Raw genomic sequence first — 12130 nt, forward strand, 5'->3', positions numbered from 1 at the left:
TGAAGGGCATCTAAGTTTCCTTTCCATATCAATAATTTCCTTTCCTAATTCTGCATTAATTAGGGAAATACATAAATACCTATCTTGGGGAAAAATAAGTATGTTCTTTTGAATATTGACCTTGTATGCTGTGATCTTATTAAACTTTCTTATTAATACTGGGAGCTTTTAGTGGATCTTTTGGGGATTTTCTATATAGACAATTATGTTGTCTGATGATAGAGATAGTTACGCTTAAACTTTTTAATTCCCAGTGCCTTTTACTTCTTTTTTGTGCTTTGTTTTACTTGATAGGTGAAGTCATCCTATGTGAAATTTTATCTGGCTGCTAAAAAATTTGCAATTATCAATTTATTTTCTTCAAAAGATACAGCACAATTTGTGTATTTCAAGCCATCAGTGCTTTTCATCTAAGTTGCTAAGTTCATGGGCATTGTTCACAGTATTCTTCAATTACCCCTTCAATGTCCATAGGGTCTATACTAATGTCTCCTCCTTCATTCCATATAATATGATATGTGATTTTCTTGTTTTCACCTTTGTCAGTCTGGTTAGAAATTTATTAAGTGTATTTGATCTTTACAATGAACCAGATTTTGGTTTCATGAATTTTCTCTACCGTTTTCCCATTTCAATTTTATTTTTTGTAGCAATTATTAAGAGTTTATTGTGCACAAATCAAAAAGTCAGCTTGCAAAACGAGCATTCAAATCAAATCATGGAACTCTGTATAATTTCAATTCTTATAACTTTGTTAAAGTTTAATTCACGCCCATAATATTATTTAACTTTGTACTGTTTCATGTACATTTGAAATAAATATGTGTTCTGGTGTTGGGTAGGGTGTTAGGTTAAATTGGTTGATAGTGCTGTTGAGGTTGTCTATATCTTTACTGATTTTCTGGCCCCTTGTACTATAAGTTACCGAGAAAAGAATGTTAAAGTTTCTGACTACAACTGTAGAGTTCTATTTCTATTTTCAGTTCTATCAGATTTCACATGTTAAATTTTGAAGCTCTTTTATTGGTTGCATATACATGTCGTATTGTTGTATCATCTTGGAAAATTGACCTTTTGCTATTATATACTCTTCTCCTTTTATCTCTGGCAATATTCCTTGTTTTGAAGTCTGTCTGAAATTGATATAGCTACTCCAGATAGATGTGGGTTTTGCTGTTGCTATAGTTACCCTTAGTGCATCACAGGCTTTAAATTACTCTACATTATTTGTGTTTAGAGAGGAGGCTGGTTTGTCAAAGGATTTTTCTCGATGTTTACTTCACTCTTAGATCTAAGTCTTCCCTTTGTGCACATACCTCAAAGAGGATTGCTCCATGCTTCTGGCCTTCTATCAGAAGTAGTCTGCTATTACTTGTTACTGTGGAGTGGGGTGGAATTTCTCTTATGTCTGCAGTTTTAAGGGCTTTTATTTTCTTATGCTAGCCCATTTAGTAATTTATTTTTAAAAAATTAAATGAATGAACTCTTACTTGTATAGTGCCACTGGTAAACAAGAGCTCTCATCATGCCTCTCCTTAGATGTATACAAGTTTCCTTATATTTGGGGTTAGTTATTTAACTTCTACCTTTTGTTCTCTGATGAGATTAACAAAAATCAATTTACAGTCTCCATCATTACTTTGTTAAATGGTTGAGTGATGCTCTTTCCAGCTTTCATCCTAAGCTGATATCAAAAACATGAGCATCTACTTTTGAGAGTCCAAAAAGGAAACTTCTTACTGAATATAAGTCAACTCATATATTCTCATTGAACTATTGGATATAAACATACCTGAACTACTAGATATATACTTGTTTATTGACAAGTTCTTCATGACACCAAGATAGTGTGCTATAAGAAATGCCCTGATATCATATGGTTAGGAAAATACCCATACACACTTGCTATTCAATTTGTCTTTATATTTGTTTATAAAGATCACATCATAGAGAAATTTGTAACAAGTGTTGTATTTTTAATTTGTAGGGAGCCAAGATAAATGAGTCTTTTCTCATATACATACTCTCTTCCTTAAGTAATTCTAGCAAGTATTGATTTCCTCTTATATTAACCCTGTAATGTGCCAATAGATTGACTCGGTTTTTTTCTTTTTTTTAATGAAAGACCCTATTACTTAATATATGCATGTATGTGTGCATTTAAGTGTGTATGTGTATATGTGTGTGTGTGCGTGCGCTCAGTCATGTCCAGCTCTTTGCAAGGCTCCAGACTGTAGCCTGCCAGCCTCCTCTGTCGATGAAATTATCCAGGCAAGAATACTGAAGCAGGTTGTCATTTCCTACTCCAGGGAATCTTCCCGACCCAGGGACTGAACCCATGTCTCTTGTATCTCCTGCATTGGCCCGTGGAGTCTTTACCATTAGCACCACATGGGAAGAATACTACTTACTATAACCCCACAAAATTTGCCATCTTTGAAGCTGAAATGATTTGGTCTAGAGGTCATCTTTTAAAACTCTTATCTATAGGAAGTTAGTCAATACTTTAAAAGAATGGCCATTTATTTTATTTTAGCATATAACATAACATATAAAATTATAACAGGTAACTTATAACATATAGCATATAGCATTTCAATAATTTTATCCTTGAGGTCTTTCAAGGCTCTTAGAGAGATTACTTTCAATTTCAGTTATCCCTTTGATTATTCTTTCAGTTTGTCTTATAATGCTTATATGTTCACCATTAGTTTATTTAACATCTTGGTGGCTTATCTCAAAAGAAAATTTGAAATTGGGTACTCTATTGTAAAAGACTCTGATACTGGGAAAGATTGAAAGCAAAAGGAGAAGGGGGCTGCAGAGGATGAAATGGTTAGATGGCATCACTGACTCAATGGTCATGAATTTGGGCAAACTCCTGGAGATAGTGGAGGACAGAGAAGCTTGATGTGCTACAGTCCATGGGATTGCAGAGTCAGACACAACTTAGCCACTGAACAAAAACAATTTATAAAATCCATGGATAAAATCTTCAAAGAATCAAATATTTCTCTTTCAATATTTTTTTTTTCACCTTTCCAGGTGACTCAGTAGTAAAGAATTTGCCTGTCAATGCAGGAAAGGCAGGTTAGATCCCTGGGTCAGGAAGATCTCCTGGAGAAGGAAATAGCACCTCCCCCTCCAGTATTCTTGCCTGGAAATTCCCATGGACAGAGGAGCCTGGCAGGCTGCAGTCCATGGAGTCACAAAAGAGTTGGATGCAACTCAGCAGCTAGACATGCACACATGCATTTTTTTTTTAATTGACCTTTTAACAAGCTACAGTTTAAATTATATTAGGAGAAGCTTATTTGTTCATTTTAACTTTTTTTCTGGGAAAATCCTCATTAAATAACAACAGTGATTTACTGAACAGCTAAAAATTATTACATACTTTTTGAGTGGTTGGTTTGCAATCAGTAAGACTCAAAGTTTTACCTTATATTTTTATTATACTTGAATTATCATTTATTGTTCTATTTATTTGATGATTTGCCTGCTTAAAAATGTCCTTTGAGAGGTGCCACTTTCAGCAACAGAAACTAAGGAAACAACTCTCACACTGAAAAGAAAAGCTACAAAAATGATTCTAGAGACACTGGAAAGTTAAAAAACTAATAAGGAATTATGGGGTCACGACTTAGAAGATTTAGAGAGGAAGGGAACCCTCAATGGTGAGGCCAGAATTTTACATTGCTCTCACTTAATGGATTTTTTTACTTAGAGGATTTTGTTGACTGTTGTAGAGGTGAGATAAGAGAGAATATACATTGGAAGGACTGATGATAAAACTGAAGCCCCAATATTTTGGCTACCTGATGCAAAGAGCTGACTCATTGGAAAAGACCCTAATGCTGAGAAAGACTGAAGGCAGAGGAGAAGAGGGCAACAGATGATGAGATGGTTAGATGGTATCATCGACTGAATGGACATGAGTCAGAGTAAACTTTGGGAAATATGAAGGACAGGAAGCATGGTATGCTGCAGTCCATGGGGTTGCAGAGTCAGACATGACTGAGTGGCTGAACAATTGTAGAGGTGGCTGAAGTTTTGAGACACTAAATCAACTTTTAAAAGCCTTGCAGGGCTTGAGGGTGAATACTGGAATCAAGGGCTCTTGGGCTTTATGATAGATCCTAAAAGTCTGCTTGTTAGAAGTAAGAATAAATCAGAAATTATTTAGTCATTGTAGGGACTGAAGCACAGCTTCAACTCATCTCCTCGGAGGTGGATTATGTGACCTGAAATTGCAAATATCTCTGAAGTGAGGTGAACTGAAAGTCTCAGTCATGTCCGACTCTTTGAGATCCCATGGACTATATATATATACAGTCCATAGAATTCTCCAGGCCAGAATACTGGAATGGGTAGCCTTTCCCTTCTCCAGGGGATCTTCCCAACCCAGGGATCGAACCCAGGTCCTCCGCATTGCAGGCAGATTCTTACCAGCTGAGTCACAAGGAAATGTCTCTAGCCATCTGCAAAAGCAGTAGTATATCCTCTCTGAAGGAAGATATAATCATTCTAGACCTCAAATTATTTCTAAATACCATAACGTCTGGCGCTTTGTCAAAGTAACAAGGTGTAGATAAGATTACACCTTGTTAATAAGATATTAAATATCTAAAATAAGATATTTTAGAACACAGAAAAACAATGAAAATAGAAATATGTTGCTATTGTTTGTTATTGTTGTTTAGTCGCTAAGTTGTGTCTGACCCACCCGGCCCCTCTGTCCATGGGATTTCCCAGGGAAGAATACTGGAGTGGGTCTCAGTTAATCCAGAAATGGAGTTATGAGATACAGAATTGTAATGGCTATGCTTAAGGATTTCCAAGAAAATGAGAATTTTGACAGAGAAATTAAAAGTTCAGTAAATGAAACTGACATTTCTGAGTGTGTTTAACATTAGATTTGACACAGATACAGAGAGTATTGCATAGAACACCAGACAGAAAAAAATCTGGAAGAAGCACTTAAAAAAAAGGATGAAAAATTCATTTTAAAAAGCATGAGAGAGAGACAGAGGGGGGATACACAGAAAAGGCTTTCAAACATGAAATAGGAGTTGTACAAAAGCAGGGAAGGAAGCAAATTGGGCAGAAGCAATGCTTGAAAAGATAATGTGATTTGGCTCCAGCCTCCCCAGCCAAACCGATGCTCTCAGCACACCCTCAGAGAAGCCCCAGCTCACACCAGGCTTCAGCTCCAGTCCTACCTCCGAGACTGTGGTCCCCTGGAGTGCCCCTGGAGAAGCCCCAGCCTGCATCACTTCTGGCTCCATCCTTACTGCCAAGGCAGTGGTCCTTGGCATGCATGTACAGGAAAAGCTGTATACAGTTCAGCTCTATCTCCCTATCAAAGCCATGGGGCACATGCTGTTAGGATATGGACATGCCTACACAAGAACATACCTTTAAGACAAGAAGAGGTAACTGTCTCATCACCTGATTTTAAAAACAAGTGTAGAAATCCAAACAAAATGAGAAGACAGAAGATTTTTTTTTCCAAACAAAAGAACGAGAGGGTGCAAATGAACTTACTTAGAAAACAGGAGTCATGGATGTAGAAAACAAGCTTATGGTTTCCAGGAGATAAGGGGGTGGAGGAGGGATAAATTAGGGAATTGAGACTGACATATACACAGTATTATATAAAAAATGGATAACTAATAAGAGCTTGTAGTATAGCACAGGGAACACTACTGAATATTCCATAATGACCTATATGGGAAAAGAATCTTAGAAAAGAGCGAATCCATGTATACGTGTAACTGATTCACTTTGCTGTACACCTGAAACTAACACAACATTGTAAATCAGCTATATTGAAATAAATTTTTTTTAAAAGATAAAACCTTAGGGTGAGAGAGGACACTCTAATGAATTGGAAATATGAAGTTTGCCTAATAAAGAGTTCAAAATAATGATCATAAAAATGCTCACCAAACTCTGGAGAAGCATGGAAGAGCAAACTAAAAACTTCAGCAAAGAATTAGAAAACAATAGGGAAAAACCCCAAGTATCCACTGAGCTTCATAAAACTTTATGTCAGATGTTCCTCCTTAAAATGACTAGTTCTTTTATTTTTTATACCTTTTCTATTAAAAATATCTATACCTATTATATATTTTATTTTAGCAATTCTCCTAGGTTTCTCTATGCAATTAAGAATATGTGTCTCTAGTTAACATCTTCAAATTGAAAGCGACTTAGCATGCAAACATTCTCTATTACTACTTTCATTATAAAACTGAAACTTTCCTTATTTTTTTAAATTATTAAACCATTATTGGTTTTACTATTATATTATGAGATATGAAAGTTTAACAATAAGGAGGATAAATATTTCTAATATTTATAAAAGGTTTTATGTAATACTTTATAATTGACTCACATTCCATATGCACCTTGTCATTCATCACTTACTTGGCTGTATTTTATAACCTGGGGTCATTTTATTTTATATTTTTCTTCTTTCAAATATGCAAGCAGTTAACAATTAATTATTTACTGACTGTGTGCTCTGTGTTCATGTAAAGTCTATGGCTGGTCTTGAAGAACACAGATGATATGGAGAGATATGAGTAGCAGGAGAGGAGAGAATAAAGGCTTTATACGTAGAAGAAAGGTAAAACAGCAACAATAACAAAAAAATCAGGAAACAAACAGGGAGAATCCTGCTTGAAAAAGAAGAAGTGTGAACCAGGATAAAGTCAAATTGGACATGCTGTTGGAAGCCAGAAGGTTATCAGTAAGGTCTGAACTTAAGTTATTGGGTAATAGGAAACAAGCAGACTTGTATACTGTAGAATTCATTGGATGAAAGGAAAGGTTTAAGGAAAATTTATTATGTTCCTCCCCTATTTTATTTCTTATCTATCTTTTATGAAAATAAAATTAAATAAATTTTAATTAAATTTAAATAAAAGCATAAGTTAAAATAAGAATAAGAACATTATACTTTATAACCTACTGAAGATGTACTATTCTACATCAAATAGATGTAGAATAATACACCTGTCATCAAAGGTGTTACTTGGGAATGAATACCTCTTTATTTTTTAAAAACTTTTTGGCCACACTATGTGGCATGTAGGATCTTAATTCCTTGATGAACCCATGTCCCCTGCATTGGGAGCATGAAGACTTAACCACTGGACCACTGGGAAAGTTCAAGCTCCATCTCTTTAGAATCACCAGTTAGCTACTGCTGTCTTCCAATAATTTTGATCTACCAAATATAAACATATACACACTCTCTAAGTTTACATATGTATTTTATGTAGTCTTAAAATCTGTATCTTTCTAAAATTATTTTACACATTACTATTTTTGTGTTAGCTTAATGAATTTCAATATCAAAAATTACAGTAATGTGAATAGTCTTTTACCCCAAACTATGTTTTAATCATAGTAAAGGTATTTAAAGCTATGTTAATAATAAAAGGCCTAATTCTGTGGCTTTAGAATTTATAAAATACATTTCTTCCTATTTTTTAACGTAGAAGACTAGCAAGATACTAGAAATGACTTTCCAAATAAGTTACAGTATTTGATTATTTTGAATGTTTCAATTTGCATAAGAATACATTTTTAGATAATTTAGGAGAAGTATTAAATTATTTTGATGATTGTAGTAGGACAGATTTGATCAGTGCTGACAAATATCTTAATCAGGTACTATTACTCAATCTTCCTACCCATGTTTACATCAGATATATTAATCATTTCCAACTAATGCTGGATTAAGCTTCAGAATTCTTTTCAATACAGTGATCCACCAGTTTTTCTCTCAATCCATTAAGCTGGCACTGGAGATGAAATAGAACTTCTCTTTTCAAATTAGATGATATATTGGTATGTTATTTGGAGTCCTAAGATTATTTTACATAAGTTGAAAATTACAAGTGGAAATCTGTGTAAATACTGAGATTTACAAATGCTGCATGAGTTTATTCCAATTTATTTGCTCATATTAATTTGGTGGGAAAAAAAAGTTCTCTTAAGATACAAAATAAACATCCTTCATACTCTTTCAAACTCAGCAACTTCTGGGTTAAGTTGCAACAAATCAAAGATAACTGCATTAGAATGCATGATCTAAGTAAACTATTAATGTTTAACAGTATCATGAACAAATAAATTGGAATCATTCTAATTAACATAGTAAAATGTATAATTTGTGGGGTTTTCACATTGCTCTTATAAAATACTTAAGTAGATTTTTTTTAAAGTACATGCTTGCATTTCTATTAGTGATCACAGAGATGTGACTACAAGAAAAGGCAAACATGGAAGACAGAAACACCCATGATATTACCTGATGGTAAAGTTCCATGTGTCTTAAATATAGGTATCCATCAAGGATATAGATCTGTCAGAATTGTCCAGAAAAACACATAACACACATACACACACACAGACTTATTTTAAGAAATTGGCTCTTGAGACAATAGAGGCTGACAAAACTGAAATCTTTAGAACATGCTTCAGTTCAGTCACCCAATCGTGTCTGAATCTTTTGACCTCATGGATTGCAGCATTCCAAGCTTCCCTGTCCATCACCAACTCCCAGAGTTTACTCAAACTCATGTCCATTGAGTCGGTGATGCCATCCAACCATCTCATCCTCTGTCAACCCCTTTTTGTCCCACCTTCAATCTTTCTCAGCCTCAGGGTCTTTTCATATGAGTCCACTTTTCCCATCAGGTGGCCAAAGTTTTGCAGTTTCAGCTTTAGCATCAGTCCTTCAATGAGTATCAGGACTGATCTCCTTTAGGATGGACTAGTTGGATGTCCTTGCAGTCCAAGGGACTCTCAAGAGTGTTCTCCAACACCACAGTTCAAAAGGAGCAATTCATAGGTGCTCAGCCTTCTTTATGGTCCAACTCTCACATCCATACATGACTACTGGAAAAAACATAGCTTTAACTAGATGGGCCTATGTTGGCAAAGTAATGTCTCTGCTTTTGAATATGCTGTCTAGGTTGGGCATAACTTTTCTTCCAAAGAGCAAGAGTCCTTTAATTTCATGGCTGCAGTCACAATTTTCAGTGATTTTGGAGCCCCCAAAAATAAAGTCTGTCACTGTTTCCACTGTTTCCCCATAATTTTCCATGAATTAATGGCACCAGATGCCATGATCTTAGTTTTCTGAATGTTGAGTTTGAAGCCAACTTTTTCACTCTCCTCTTTCAGCTTTTTAGTTCTTCACTTTCTGCCATAAGGGTGGTGTCATCTACATATCTTAGGTTATTGATATTTCTCCCAGAAATCTTGATTCCAGCTTGTGCTTCACCCATGTGCTTAGAACATGCTAGAAGGTTGTAAACTAAGGCAGGATTTAAGACTGCAGTTTTGAAGCAGAATTTCTTCTCTGGAAATCCTTTTTTTTGTTCTTAAGGTCTTCAAATGCTTTGATGAAGACCCACCCAAATTATCAAGGACAATTTCCTTTAGTGACTCATTGGAAAAAACCTGGGAAAGATTGAATCCTCTGGGAAAGATTGAAGGCGGGAGGAGAAGGAGATGACAGAGGATGAGATGGTTGGATGGCATCACCGATTCAATGGACCTGAGTTTAGTAAGCTCCATAGTTGGTGCTTTATTGACTATGCCAAAGCCTTTGACTGTGTCGATCACAATAAACTGTGGAAAATTCTGAAAGAGATGGGAATACCAGACCACCTGACCTGCCTCTTGAGAAACCTGTATGCAGGTCAGGAAGCAACAGTTAGAATTGGACATGGAACAACAGACTGGTTCCAAATAGGAAAAGGAGTATGTCAAGGCTATATATTGTCACCCTGCTTATTTAACTTATGTGCAGAGTACATCATGAGAAATGCTGGGCTGGAAGAAGCACAAGCTGGAATCAAGATTGTGGAGAGAAAAATCAATAACCTCAGATATGCAGATGACACCACCCTTATGGCAGGAAGGGAAGAGGAACTAAAAAGCCTCTTGATGAAAGTGAAAGAGGGGAGTGAAAAAGTCAGCTTAAAGCTCAACATTCAGAAAACTAAGATCATGGCATCCGGTCCCATCACTTCATGGGAAATAGATGGGGAAACAGTGGAAACAGTGTCAGACTTCATTTTTTGGGCTCCAAAATCACTGCAGATGGTGATTACAGCCATGAAATTAAAAGACGCTTACTCCTTGGAAGGAAAACTATGACCAACCTAGATAGCATGTTCAAAAGCAGAGACATTACTTTGCCAACAAAGGTCCATCTAGTCAAGGCTATGGTTTTTCCAGTAGTCATGTATGGATGTGAGAATTAGACTGTGAAGAAAGCTGAGCGCTGAAGAATTGATGCTTTTGAACTGCCGTGTTAGAGAAGACTCTTGAGAGTCCCTTGGACTGCAAGGAGATCCAACCAGTCCATCCTAAAGGAGATCAGTCCTGGGTGTTCTTTGGAAGGACTAATGCTAAAGCTGAAATTCCAATACTCTGGCCACCTCATGCGAAGAGTTGACGCATTGGAAAAGACCCTGATGCTGGGAGGGATTGGGGGCAGGAGGAAAAGGGGACGACAGAGGATGAGATGGCTGGATGGCATCACTGACTCGATGGACATGAGTTTGGGTGGACTCTGGGAGTTGGGAGTCGGTGATGGACCGGGAGGCCTGGCGTGCTGCAGTTCATGGGGACGCAAAGAGTCGGACATGACTGAGCGACTGAACTGAACTGATAGTTGGTGATGGACAGAGAAGCCTGGTGTGCTGCAGTCCATAGGGTCACAAAGAGTCGGACACGACTGAGCCACAGAATTGAACTAAACTGAAAGTCAATTGATTTCAAATTTCAACCATATCTGTTAAATACCTTCAGAGCAACACCTAGTTTAGTGTTTGATTAGAAAACTGGGTTCTCTAGCCAAGCTGATACATAAAACTAACCATTATGCATTTCCCCTTGTATGATAAAAGTGAGAAAATGAATAAAAGAACAACACACGCACACACAAAGTAGAAATGGTTGTTCCCAATGGAATGTTTGGCATTCATTATAATTAATGGAATGAGAGTTTAACATAATTAACGCAAAGTTCAAGTTCAGTTCAGATCAAGGCACAGATTGAACTATGCATTTTGCTCTTCACAAAGGCTCTGGAATTTGTCTATATTATAGTCTCAATGACTTTACAAACTAGAAGAGAAAACAGGTATGTAGATTACCTTCAGATCAAACAGAAAGCTTGAGAAGCTATAGAAGTAACAACATTCCAAAAAAATACATATCATATCTGTGTTTTTTAGATCAATACACAATCCTCTCAGGATATGTTCTAAGGATGAAAAGTTTTCTAAGACTGTTTTTACTTTTTTTTTTCCCAGGAACAATTCCCAGAGCATAATTTAGCTCTCCCACAACTTAATATAGTTATTTCCTTATCAGAAGAGAAAAACAATGATTTAAAAAAAAACACAAAAAAGATATGCTCAAAATATTTTTCAGGCTGTGATAGGTAGGCTCAGGGGGAAAAAAACCATTGTGCTGGGAGAAGAGTGAGCATAAAACTCTGCCCACAACAGTCACATATCTTTTCTCCTTTTTTGGCCTGCATTCTGTTGACAGAATCTGTGACAAGAAACTGAACAGTTGTGTTGTTCCCAGATGGAAGGGCTCATATTTGTAGGAGTCCCATCTTTTGTTAGAGGTAAGCACTAGCACAAAGTTGATGGATGTAACCATTATCCACTGATAGTCATAAGATCGAATTACCCAGATAATCTTCTTGTCTTTCTTCTCCCAAATTCTTGGGGAGGATCCAGGAAAAGAGAGAGGTGCTGAATTACTATATTTATTATTGTGCAGAGCTTGTAACTCAACCCTCATTCTCCTTCATTATAATTTCAAACTATCAGGGTTAATTGACAGCAAGCCTTTATATCTAGATTTGTTCCCGTTACAAGTTCTGTGTCCTTGACTACACAGGTAAGGTAAGAACTTTAATTACTGCTGTAATTAGATGTATTTCAGGCAGCTGTGCTTCAGTTAACCAAAAGTAAAGTTCAAAAATGAGCTATCTTCCTGCAACATTGACAGGGATGCCATGTTTAGAGTCATTTTCTGAGCAATCAAAAGCATGGTAAGTAGGCAAGAGAATTTAGTCTGA

This window comes from Bos mutus, chromosome 14 (genome assembly GCF_027580195.1).
Source record: "Bos mutus isolate GX-2022 chromosome 14, NWIPB_WYAK_1.1, whole genome shotgun sequence".
NCBI lineage: Eukaryota > Metazoa > Chordata > Mammalia > Artiodactyla > Bovidae > Bos > Bos mutus.